This window comes from Aquarana catesbeiana, linkage group LG02, assembly GCF_042186555.1.
Source record: "Aquarana catesbeiana isolate 2022-GZ linkage group LG02, ASM4218655v1, whole genome shotgun sequence".
NCBI lineage: Eukaryota > Metazoa > Chordata > Amphibia > Anura > Ranidae > Aquarana > Aquarana catesbeiana.
The window spans coordinates 759,881,553-759,894,947 of record NC_133325.1 but is presented as its reverse complement, the minus strand read 5'-3'; the positions used below and the strand labels follow the sequence as shown (position 1 = coordinate 759,894,947).

Below are 13,395 nucleotides of genomic sequence, written 5' to 3'. Positions count from 1 at the left end.
GAGAGAAGAAGAAAGAGATAAAAAAAGGGGGGGGGGAAGAATAAAGAAAGGAACCACGGAGGCCGCTCATGAGAAGCACCTAAAGTTGGAGGTGAGAGGAAGGGGCGAACACACCCCCTGGTGTTTAAAGTTGGACCAAGAGTGAAGTGTGTTGGACGAAGGGGGGAAATAGTCCAGCCGACTGGTCATGCTTATCTTCCAGGACCGCAGTGTAGTCAACTTTTCATTCACAAATGTTCCTTAAACTCTAATGGGGCGTACACACGGTCGGACTTTTCAGCTACAAAAGTCCGACAGCCTGTCCGACAGACTTTCGACGGACTTTCGACGGACTTGCGGCGGACTTTCTAACGAACAGACTTGCCTACACACGATCACACAAAAGTCCGTCGAATTCTTACGTGATGACGTACACCGGACTAAAATAAGGAAGTTGATAGCCAGTAGCCAATAGCTGCCCTAGCGTGGGTTTTTGTCCGTCAGACTAGCATACAGACGAGCGGATTTTTCGACCGGACTCAAGTCCGTCGGAAAGATTTGAAGCATGTTTCAAATCTAAAGTCCGTCGGATTTGAGGCTGAAAAAGTCAGTTGAAAGTCCGGAGAAGCCCACACACGATCGGATTACCAGCCAGCTTTAGTCCGTCAGCGTCCGTTGGACTTTTGTAGACGAAAAGTCCGACCGTGTGTACGCGGCATAAGCTTTACTTCCTCAAAGTTGAGGGAAGGAGACTTCTATGCATGTGCAATGGTCTGTTTTGCGGCTGTAAAAATGTGTGTGATAATGGTACGGCTCTGCCGCAGGATGTCCTTTATTGGTCTGTGGAGAAGAGCTTCCCATGGATCTCTATGGACGTTAATTTGCAGCCCTGAATTGATCAAATTATATACTGTACTCTAATCCATAATCGCCCTGGGGTAAGGTACCAAACGAGATAATACCTTGTGGAATTCTCCAAGGTCTGGATATTCCGAGAACACTTGGATGTCACTTGCCAGATAGTCGTCCAGTCTTCCAGGAAAGGGGGGGTTGGTGAGGTCACATTCCCAATGAGTGCAAATAATTCAAATAGTAAAGAAGTCTGCGCTAGAAGTGTACGAAGGCAGCTAGCAGTAGGTCTATATACAGAAACCCCATGAAAATACAAACATAAACATACAGTGCCTAAATAGTAAAATCAAGTACAATACAGTGTGTATGAAACACACTATAGAACCAATGCCCTCTGAAGACGTGTCATTGCACAAAATGCATTATGGCGGGGCTATGCGCTAACATCATGCTGTCATTTCTGGGCCCGGAACTGGCGGCCATCGTAGTAAGTGGATTGTAACACTGCTTTTAATTTATGTCTTGTTGGCCACTTGGATGTACATTTTATATGTGGATTTTAAAATTTCATTAAATTACTAGACTATATGGCTGAACACAGTGACCACTTTCCTTCCATACAGTCCTTGCGTGTATAACGGAATGCACTCCATTGGTAGACATCGATATCATCAGGCACCTGTGGAATATTGGAGAAGCTATATGATCATTCATGTGTGAGGAGGTGGGAAGCCTTATGTTATTGATGCACTGTTTGCTGCTTATTTCAGGCAGCATAGGATCTGGTGAGTGCGGTAATATCACTGAGCACGAGTGGTGGTATGTTGTGGATATGTTGTGCATAAAGGTGGAAGTGTTTCCTGGGCACCAGAAGATATTATTCTATACGTACACTACTTTTTTTGGGACATTATCGCTTCTCGGCCTTTTGGCTAAGATCAAGTGTAGTATCGGTTCTTCTCAGTTCTTATCAGTTTTCGGAAGGGAGAATGTCAGTGCCTCTTGTAGAGTGGGGGCGCTGGCAAGTATCCCTTCTGATATAATTAGGTAAGGAATAGTGATGGCGGTGGGAGGGCCTTTTTCCTCCAGGGTTGAATCTAGCCTAGTGTACCAGGCTTGTCCCCAGTTGTAAGCAAGGCTCTCCCTAAGCTGTATAAGTTCTGATGCCTTCCTGGTAGGGATGGGGCTACATTTATCTGGGTGAAGGCCGAGCTGTAAAAGAAGCCCGTAGTGTATGTGCCCCTGGGGTGGCAGTCCAGGGGTGCTGTAATTACTTTGAGGTTTCTGGCACCAAGGCCGCTGAACCATGTCACACTTTTTTTGCACCTGTGTCTAGGGCCGGGCCTTTTGGCTAGGACCAGAGGAATGTTTTATTCCTTTACGAAGGTCCTGCCATGGTATTGCACTATGGCACTATGCACTTGTCCACTTCCCTTTCCCCCTTTTTTATGTGTGTTTTTGTTATTTTTCACTGTGCACTGTAACATTCTTAACATTCTGATTAGTAGGGTGTAGGTCCTTGGGCCTGCCCTGAAAGTCTGGGGGGGGGGGGGTGTACATGACCTTCTGGTCTGACTTTCCCACTCTCATTGGTACTCCCTTTGAGTCCCATCTAGTACTTGGGGTTGGTCTGTCTTGGCAGGCCTCCCAAAGCAAGGGGTCTGCCTGGTTTTGGCCAGGTGGACCAGTGAGTACCCCAGTGCCTGTCAGAAGCCTTGCTCCCCAGGGGATCAGGGCAGGGTTTCTTTCTCTTCAGAGGAGGACCATGTGTACACCCTGTGCAATTTTTGTGTTCTCACTTTTTGTGTGCACACATTTTTTTTTTTTTTTGCACTGGGTGTTTTTGAGTGTCTCATGACACCACGGGACAAAAAAAAAAAAAAGATCCACTTTATCATAGCCATCATTATTGGTTCTATTGTGTGAACTTTAATGGCATCCCGGTCTTAGTCCATAGGGTTCAATATTGAGTTGGCCCACCCTTTGCAGCTTTAACAGCTTCAACTCTTCTGGGAAGGCTGTCCACAAGGTTTAGGAGTGTGTCTATGGGAATGTTTGACCATTCTTCCAGAAACGCATTTGTGAGGCCAGGCACTGATGTGGACGAGAAGGCCTGGCTCGCGGTTTCTGCACTAATTCATCCCAAAGGTGTTCTATCGGGCTGAGGTCAGAATTCTGTGCAGGCCAATCAAGTTCCTCCAGCCCAAACTCGCTCATCCATGTATTTATGGACCTTGCTTTGTGCACTAGTGCGCAGTCATGTTGGAACAGGAAGGGGCCATCCCCAAACTGTTCCCACAATGTTGGGAGTATTAAATTGTCCAAAATATCTTGGTATGCTGACGCCTTAAGAACCCAGCCCCTGAATAACAACCCCACACCATTATCCCCCCTCCACCAAATGGTTTTGACCAGTGCACAAAGCAAGGTCCATAAAGACATGGATGAGCGAGTTTGGGGAGGAGGAACTTGGCTTGGTGCAATTCTCTGATGCACCAAATGGGTGGTGATTAGACAACATGGAATAAACATGATAACGTTGTATAACTATGGGAAGTTCACCACCTAAACACAGATTTATCAGTCATACCTGGAGGGAATTATGGGCAGTCAAAAAGATTTAATAGAGGTAGGTGGGGTGAAATTAGTATTTCATTGAATCCCATACCCGCAAGGTACATGTTAGGAATGGGTTGAGAGGCTGAAGTCGGGCATTTTATCTATTTTTATAGGATACTGCGCCACTTCACATCTTGCATGATGAATGTTTTTCCGGTTACACATGGTAGCCCTAATTTATTCTCTCCAGGAAACACATTGAAGCCATTACAGGACAATATTGGCGGTAAGGAAGGAATCTGCATTGTGTGCGTTATTTGCTGTAACACAGGAGATGTTAAAACCGCTCAGCCGAAGCGGAGCTGGGAACGGGGAGCCCAGGCGTCCGCGCTGCGACATAATAAAATTAGCTAATTAAAAACAACGCACTGTTGTTTTGTACAATGAGATTATTTGCTGGTGTGGTATAAGAGCACACCGTGTGTGGAAGACAAAGCATTGGTGTACTCTGATATCAAGAACCATGAAGGAGAGCAGGGTTTGAGGAATCATCAGATATAGACTGGCCACCTAGGAGTTCAGAAATATGTCAGAAGTACTTGTGGGCTGTAAGGAAGACAGTGGTCCCTTCTTATCAAGTTCTACCCAGTAAAATGAAAGATTTAAGTGTACTTTGGGATGATATACCCAATAGTCTGTATTTCTGTCCAACCGCAGCTTCAGAAAAACATTTAAAAAAACAATGTCATGCAGCAGTCAAGGAGCAGAAAAGCAGCTCCATCTGGGATACTGACCCTGTCCCACTTTGAAATCTCGTAAGCCCAAGGTGTCAAGGACAGACCCCCTGGGGGGCAAGGGATTAAAGTGAAATGATTAAAGCATATCCCCCTGTAGTGTGTACTAGTCTCAGTCCAAAGCACCTAGTGTGATTTCTGTTTCTTCTCTCATTCCTTTGCTCTCTGCATGAGTCACTTCTAAAAGTCTATGCTAACACCAGACAATCCTAAGAGATTGCCCCCCCATTCCTCCAGCACAAAGCAGGTGATTGACAGCCCCAGCTGTACACGTTTCCCTATTAGACAGTGTAGGGGGGGTGTCCATTCCTTCCACTCAAATCTCAGATTACGCTCAGCTCCCTGCTCTATGCTCTGCAGTGTGTGACATCAGATCCCCGCCCTCTGCCTCCTGGAGCTGAAAAATACTGTCTAACTTCTGTATTTGGAACAGCTGTAGAGAAGATAAACAGGTACAACTTATGTAGGAAGATTTGTTTCCTTTCCATGTATTACCAGAGGCTAGTCACTTCAGTGGGTATATGTAAGGGTTTATAGCCACTTTTGCAGCCTTCAGGACCCTCCAACCATCAGGCTGCATTCATACCTTGGCATATTGAATCATGGGTAGGTTTTCCTCGATTTTGCCCGAGATTTTAAAGCGCCAAGCTGTGAATGACAAATCGCAGAACACACATTTGAGATGCCATTCATTTGAAAGGCACCTAAAATTGCGGAGCGCTTCTGCCATGATTGTCGCGCAATAAATCGTGCTGCAGTTGCGGCAACCCGCGTCGTGTGAAGCACGTCGCCCAAAAGTAGCTCCTGAACTTTTTAAAGTGATAAGCTTGCCGGGATTGCAGCGCAATTTATTATTTCAGGTGCCATTCAAATGAATGGCATTTCAAATGTGTGTTCTGCGATTTGTCATTCACGCCTAGGCGCTTTGAAATCGCAGGCAGAATCGCAAATCTGCCCGCAGTTCAAAACGCAGGGGTGTGAATGCAGTCTCAGAGAAAGAAGAAAAGGATCCATGATGATTTTAACATATATGAATAATCAGGGGGAGAAGGGCCAAATAAGCTGGAGATGTGCTTTAGATAGCTTATAAACACGAAAAAATACAAAAATAGTAAATAAGAATTTATTTTAGGTAACATTCTTTCCTTCCCTCTTACCTTCCAGTATCTACAGTTTTTATAGGTACCTGTAAATGTCCAGATGGTATGTTATAATGAGTCCCCATATATGTCAAAATTGATATGTTGTAATGGGTCCCTATTATACAGTGAATCATCCAACCATAAACCTTCTCCATTTTACTGAAAAAGCCATTTTATTACCGTCTATACAAAAGGCAAAAGGTTCCAGTGCACTCCATACAGCTGTAGAATGTATCTTTCGGGTAATAGTGGGAAATGATGGTTGGAGCCATTATAGCAAGAGTTCAAATAGTATAATATCGGCAGTACACCATGGTCATATATAAAGATAGGACATTTATTCATCAGCTGCCAAATCTGTTAGGTGAACCTCCCCATCACAAACTCCTCTGTGAATGCCGTCATCCCAAAGTAATTTAAACCCAAGGTAAATGTGCCGATATATACAGGATTTTTGAACTCCAAAGTTCTCTAAGTAACTTTTACAACACACATAAAGTATGAAGACAGGTCTTCTAAAAAGTAACTATGTTTCGAGGCCATTGATGACCTCTTCTTTAGGTTGGAGATGCCCTCAGTGGCCTGTAAGCACTTAACCTCTGGAAGATTTACCCCCCTTCATGTCCAGGCCATTTATTACAATACTGCACTGCGTTACTTTAACTCACAATTGCATGGTCTTGAGACACCACCTAAATGTTAAATTACAGTTTTTAAGGTATTAATATCAATATTCGATAATTCGTATTGATGAGAAAAGTTCCAAGAAAGTCCGTTCAGTTCTTGTGTAAAAACTCAAAAATTGATATATAATAATAAAAATAGCAAAATATTACAAGAACATTATCAAAATGTAGAATGTAAAATTATCAATAATGAATTATATTCTTACAATGAAGATTGAATCAGATATGTGTCTGTGTGTCTGTGAAGCTGTACCAGCTTCCTTCAATGTCTCATGATGTGTCCTGTCTGCCAGCAAATCTCTCTGTTTAACTCCTTTTACTCCTAAATTCAGCCCCCCCCACCTTCTTCTAAAATCTGACCCCTCCTTCCTAAAAAGGCTTGGTTTGTCTTACAGTTCCACAGAAAATCGTGGGCTTTCAATGAGACATAGCTACCCTCTCTCCCCACACAAGGGTGGGGGTTGACATTCCTGAAGAGTGGCCAAATATAGTGTATAAACCTATTTTATTATATACAACATAAGTTTCCTAACTTTCTAAATCTAATACTACATAAATAAGTATGTATATTATATTCATTTAAAACCCAATGTTAATACAAAAATCCTAATCAAGAAATATTGTAGTATAAAGAAATTATGATCTTAACTAAAATATGAACCTTTACATCTTAAAGTATATGAATCCTTCCTTCTTACAGATGGGGAAGGTGAAGACCCAACTAATTATTGCTATATGTGAGCTCCCCCAAGAAATGCTTATGAGCTTATAACAGCATATACTTTCACAAGTATAAAAATCTTATATAATTTCACTTTTTCCATAACTAAAGGATATAATATATATTATATATATATATTTAACTAAATGATTCTGTAAGATCTAATCCATTCATTCATTTGTTAATATTTGTTAATTGATGAATGTTAAATATTAATTAAAATAAAACTTTCTAACACTAAATAAATTGATGTCCCTTTTTTCCTACAAATAGAGCTTTCTTTTGGTGGTATTTGATTACCTCTGTGTTTTTTATTTTTTGCGATAAACAAAGAATGACCGACAATTTTGAAAAAAAACAATACTTTTTACTTTCTGCTCTAAAACACATCCAATAAAAAAATGTAAAAAAAAAAAACGAATTTCTTCATCAATTTAGGCCAATATGTATTCTGCTACATCCCAATAAGCGTATATTGATTGGTTTGAGCAAAATCTTCAAACTATGTGATATATTTACTTATTTATTTTTTTGCTAGTAATGGTGGCGATCAGCGACTTTTAGCAGGACTGCGACATTGCGGCAGACAAATCGGACACTAAGTGACACTTTTGACACTTTTTTGGGGACCAGGGACATTATTACAGTGATCAGTTCTAAAAATATGCACTGTCACTGTAGTAATGACATTGACTGGGAAGGGGTTAACATAAGGGGCGATCAAAGGGTTAACTGTGTGCCTAGATAATGTTTCACTGTTGGGGGGGGGGGGGTGCTTTTACTACTGGAAGACATGGATCTGTGTTTCTGCTTTACAGAAACACAGATCCCTGTCTTCTGTACTGACAGAATGACAGTATACCTTATTTACTTAGGAAGACTGGCATTCGGTCACTGTAACAAACAATCCACGGGTGGCAGCGGGTGACCCGCTGATCAGTTCCCGCTGTATAAAAGCACTTGCGCCCAAAACCTAGAAGTGCAGAATCACGTATATATACATGATTCTGCACAGTGCGGCCGCCCCGTAGCAGTAAATCTGCCATAGGTTGGTCGGGAAGCGATTAAATGTTGCTTCTTTTGGGTGATGAATGAATGTCCAAGCTAAATGTGCCAGAATATATGGGACCCTTAATTCCAACATTCACAAATTTTTAATTAGAAAGTCCTGCATACTTTTCAAGCTAACTGTTATGATAGCAGCCTGTATTAATTTTGTTTAAAAAAACATTTTATACAAGTAATTAAAAATAATATAAAATATCGGTTTGTAAGCTTGTAAACTTAAAAATTGTAATAAAATGTACCCAAAGCCATTACAGTTTGCCTTCAACCTATAATAATTCTTTTGCAAGTACTTACACAAAAAAATTGCAAAGCTTAGGTTAAAAATTAAGCCGGCCATACACAGTGAAATTTGCACAATTTCCCCATCAACACAGACAGTGCTGACAGGGGAGACAGTAATTATCACTGGCGGCTATAGCAGAGAAGCAGAACCCGTCAGGCTGGTTGTACCCAAGTTGATCTATCGATCAACTTGGTACATTTAGCCTGCCCATCAACAGTTCGAATCTCGGCCGGTTCAGCAGATTCGAACCGTGTATGACCAGCCTTAGATTTCTTTCCCTATGGGCTGAAATAAATTGATTTCCCCATCCATGCTAAACAGCGTAAATGGAGGGATCTTTACTGCCAGCTGTTGTATTCAGATATCTAAAGCTTCAGAGAATGTCTGAATACCCAAGCAGTGACTGCATCTGATTGGATACAGTCACTGTTCGGTCAACAGTTTTCCTTCTGGCTCCTTTAATTTTGAATTTAGTTTTTATTGAGATGGGTTATGTCTACATGGCCACCCACGGCTCGAATTTCGGACAACTCAGCAGGAATCTGACAAAATTTGAGCTGTGTATATCCAGCAGATTTTGTCTATTTTTTACCAAGTCACATAGTAGGTGAGGTTGAAAAAAGACACAAGTCCATCAAGTCCAACCTATGTGTGTAATTATAAGTCAGTATTACATTGTATATCCCTGTATGTTGTGGTCGTTCAGGTGATTATCTAATAGTTTCTTGAAACTATCAATGCTTCCCACTGAGACCACCGCCTGTGGAAGGGAATTCCACATCCTTGACACTCTTACAGTAAAGAACTCTCTACGTAGTTTAAGGTTAAACCTCTTTTCCTCTAATTTTAATGAGTGGCCACGAGTCTTGTTAAACTCTCTTTCGCAAAAAGTTTTATCCCTATTGTAGGGTCACCAGTATTGTATTTGCATATTGAAATCATATCCCCTCTCAAGCGTCTCTTCTCCAGAGAGAATAAGTTCAGTGCTCACAACCTTTCCTCATAACTAATATCCTCCAGACCCTTTATTAGCTTTGTTGCCCTTCTTTGTACTCGCTCCATTTCCAGTACATCCTTCTTGAGGGCTGGTGCCCAGAACTGGACAGCATACTCTAGGTGCGGCTGGACCAGAGTCTTGTAGAGTGGGAGAATTATCATTTTATCTCTGGAGTTGATCCACCGGCCGGACCAGAGTCTTGTAGAGTGGGAGAATTATCGTTTTATCTCTGGAGTTGATCCCCTTTTTATTGAATTAAGTGCTAAAGTGTAGGCAGCTTGTGGTGCCTGCATGTACTTATGCTAGCATTCAGAAGATGGAACCTCTTGGATTATAGCTCCAGGATGTACACGGAGGTTTGGCTTCTCTCCAACCCACAACTACACCCCTTTTGTCTGTCAAATGCCAAAGCTTCTACAACCCAATAATTTGTCTTTTTTTTTACATCTGCATACTATAATATTTTCTTGAAGCAAACTGTCCTGAAAGATTGGGGGATGCCATTGCTCAAAACCGCATGAAAAAAACAGTTATCTAAATTAAATGCTGACCCCCTCCCAAACTCAATACTGCTTGAAGGACTGACCCAAAACAGACATGATCAGAAAAGTCAGAGCTCCTAATCTGTATACCTATTTCTGGGCTAATGATCCAAAAGGTATGGAAGCCATGGGGTCACCAACAAAGAAAAACAAATAATGGCGCAAAACAAAAAGAAAACCAAAATCTGGGTGTACCCATGTGATAATAATGAGGTCAAATTTTCAACTTTCAGCGCTGACGCACTTTGAATGACAATTGCGCAGTCATACAACACTATACACAAATTAAATTTTAATCATTTTTTTTCCCCACAAATAGAGCTTTCTTTTGGTGGTATTTAATCACAGCTGGGATTTTTATCCTTTGCTAAACAAACAAAAAAAGATGGAAAAGTTTGAAAAAAAAAAAAAACATGTTTCATAGTTTTATAACATTTTGCAAACAGGTAATGTTTCTCCTTCATTGATATGCGCTGATGAGGCAGCACTGGTGGGCACTGATAGGCTGCATTGATGGGCACGGATAGGCACAGTTAAGGCAGCACTGATAGGCACAGATAAGGCGGCGCTGATGGGGACAGATAAGGCGGTACTGATGGGCACAGATAAGGCAGCACTGATGGCCACTGATAGGCCCCAATGGGTGGCACGGATGGATGGTACTGATGGGCACTGATAGGTACCACTGATAGGTGGCACTGATGGGCGGCACTGATGGGCAGTGATGGACAGCACTGATGGGCACTGGTAGGTGACACTGATGGGTACTGATAGGTGGCACTGATGTGCAGCACTGTTGTTGAGTCACTGATTGTGGGCACTGATGGGTGGCACTGTGGGCACTGATGGGTGGCGCTGATGGGCACAGGTAGGCAGCACTGCTGCCTTTTGCTAGGTGGCACTGGCAGGGGGCACTGGTGATCTTGCGGCAGATCTCCGTGATCAGGACTGATGTCCCTCTCACGGCTGCCGGTGATCTGCTTTTTTTTCCTCCTCACGCTTTCACGCGAGGAGAAAAAATAGCCGATTACCGGCTCTGTTGATATCGCATGATCAGCTGTCTTTGGCTGACAGCTGATCACGTGGTAAAGGATCGACCCTTTACTCCAATCTGTGATCAGGCGAGTCTCATAGACTCGCTGATCACAGAGCGCCGCTCGTGCACGGCTCGTCCCGGCAAAGCAGGTCTGCGCTGTAGCCGTCATTCGGCTATAGCGCGGATCTCAAATGGTTAAAGTGGATGTAAACCCAATGTCATCCTTTCTAAACTCCTGCCATAGGGGTTATCTATAAGGATATACACGCCTCCTGCATGTATCTTTACCTGTCAAATGTCTCCCCTCTGTCTGTTATGAGACCCGAAAAACTGCAGATTCTGTGGGCGGGTCTGTTGTCTGGAGCTCGGTGGGTGGAGTTGTGATGTCAGTAGACTCCCCGCCCACCTCTACACTCCCCTTGTCAATATGCATTTTCTCCTGTGTATTTCTTACACTGAACTTCTGCTATGATCTCTAACATCCAGTGAAAAGACAGGAAAGTAACCACATGACTTCAGCATGCCAAATCATGTTGAGGTGTGGAACATCCAATCCTGACAGAGCTGCTGAAGAAAGGAGTGGGGGAGGGAATTAAAAAATACTGCATGTCTCCTAGGCTAGTGCACGAGATATGTAAATCACCTGTCACTCACAGCAAGGGGGAGGATTTGACAAAGTTTTTCTCAGTTTGTCAAGTTTTATCTCACTGAACAATAAAAGAGGATTGCTCAGAGATGGATTAACTCTGTGTGACAAGACTGGGCTCAAATGATAGGAAATATTATACTCTACATTATGACATAAAAAAAAAATCAGGTTTACATCCACTTTAAGTTATTTTTCATAGCTGCCAACTGTCCCTGATGTGGAGGGAATGTCCTCTTTTGGAACAAAGCTACTAAGACCCTCTTTCCTCCTTCATTGTCCCTCTTTGTTGTTTGATGTATAGAACTTTATGGATAAAAAATGTACTATTTAACTTTCAAGCATGTTATATTGCACTGTATTGTTTATCCAACTTTAATATAATTTCAAAAGCCAGTATACGGGAAAAGTAGTGGTAAAAAAAAAAAAATTGGGGGTTTAAGCAATTTTGTGTATTGATTCTCCATATAACAGGATGTGGCAGAAGTATGTCTTTTGCCTATTTTGCAAATAGGTGTTCCTTTTTCCCATCTCAAAAAGTTGGGAGGTGAGATTTTTTAATTTTTTTTTTTAAAGGATGCTAAGGGCTAGAACCTGGCTTCTGAGGGTTACAAAAGCTCATTCCAACTATCCTAGACACATTCTTTTGCCAACAAAAATGGCCCCTATTTTGATTAATTTATGTATTTTTTAATTAATTTTATGTAAAGCGCTATCAAATACATACAAAAAATAAATAAATAATAGAAAATAAAATGCAAAATAAACTAAAATAACCCTAAATACACCCCAGTATACATTCTAAATACGATAAAAAAGAGTATATACAGTATTTTTTAACCAAATTTCACCTAAGCAGCTAAATGAGCAAAATGAAGATTTTCTACTTTCGACGATAATTTTGCCGAAACTGCTTATCCCTATGTGCATATTTTATTGAGAGGTTCACTTTAAATAGACTTGCTTTTCTTCTTCCAAGTTTTACAACTCTTTCCTAATTCTAAAAGTACCTAGCAGCAAGCATCTTATTTTATGCCTGTCTCGCTCTGGTGTTTTTCCTCCTGAGCCACCTCCATAGAGGGACTGAAAAGTGTTTCCTCGAGGCTGAACATTCATTATTCCCAGCCACAAAAAGACAGAATTCTCCAGAGAGGCTGACTGTAATTCTCTTGAGTCTTCCCGTTTAGAGATGATGCATCACAGGAATGTAAAAGTAATCAGACGCACAAAAAATGTAACTTTATCGCAACAACACATAATGGCTGTGTTTGACCTCCACAGTGTCAGGCTTGGTCGGGTCAGAGAACATCCACCAGGTTTGGTGGTTTTTGGCATTTACTGTAGCTTTGTGCTGATCTTTGGAATCTACATGATGCAGAACGCACAAAGAAAAGCTTTATTTTATGGATTCATATATTTTTCTTTTTTTTTGTGGTACAAGAGTTTTATTGGATTTATAACAGGTAAAATACGTAACAAATATAAAATCTAATATCAGAAAAAAAAATAAACACAGAGAACAAAATTTTACGGAATGTACGTACATATTTTTAGATTAATATGTGTGTATATGATGTAATTACACATATAATTTAAGAACAAATAAAAAAAAAAAATTAAATAAAAATCTCTGGTTTAGATAGATAGATGTTATACGGAGGTCAGTCAGTAATGTTGTAACAAAAACGTTTTCGGTATAATATAGCCGATATAATAAGTTAAAGTTTATATTATGATGAGACATAAGTTTATCTGCAAATAATTAAAAGTTAAAGAAAATGAACAGGAAAATAAAATAAATGAATGAATGAATGAAAAAAAAAAACGTGGGGGAAGGGGTTTATAAAATTAATTTATAGAAGGAAAAAGAGAGTAGAGAGGAAATAAAGGGGTAGGGAGAGTGAGAATTTTGCTTTTTCTTATACTTTTAAGTAAATGTTAAAAACCAGGAGAAGTAATCGCTGTCATGTGTGTTGAAGCCCATCCCCGCCACAGTTAGAATCACTCCCTAGGACACACTTAACCCCTTCATCGCCTCCTAGTGGTTAAACCCTTCACTGCCAGTGTCATTTACACAGTAATCAGTGCAT

At 41.1% G+C, this 13,395-nt stretch overlaps 1 protein-coding gene and 1 pseudogene across 2 annotated transcripts in view; both read left to right on the top strand.

Annotated features, from left to right (window-relative positions):
• Positions 1–13,395, top strand: part of KCNJ6 (potassium inwardly rectifying channel subfamily J member 6) — a 312,118-nt gene that overhangs the window by 29,199 nt on the left and 269,524 nt on the right. The gene's annotated exons all lie outside the window — the stretch shown is intronic.
• On the top strand, positions 1,744–1,912 carry LOC141130830 (U2 spliceosomal RNA; annotated as a pseudogene).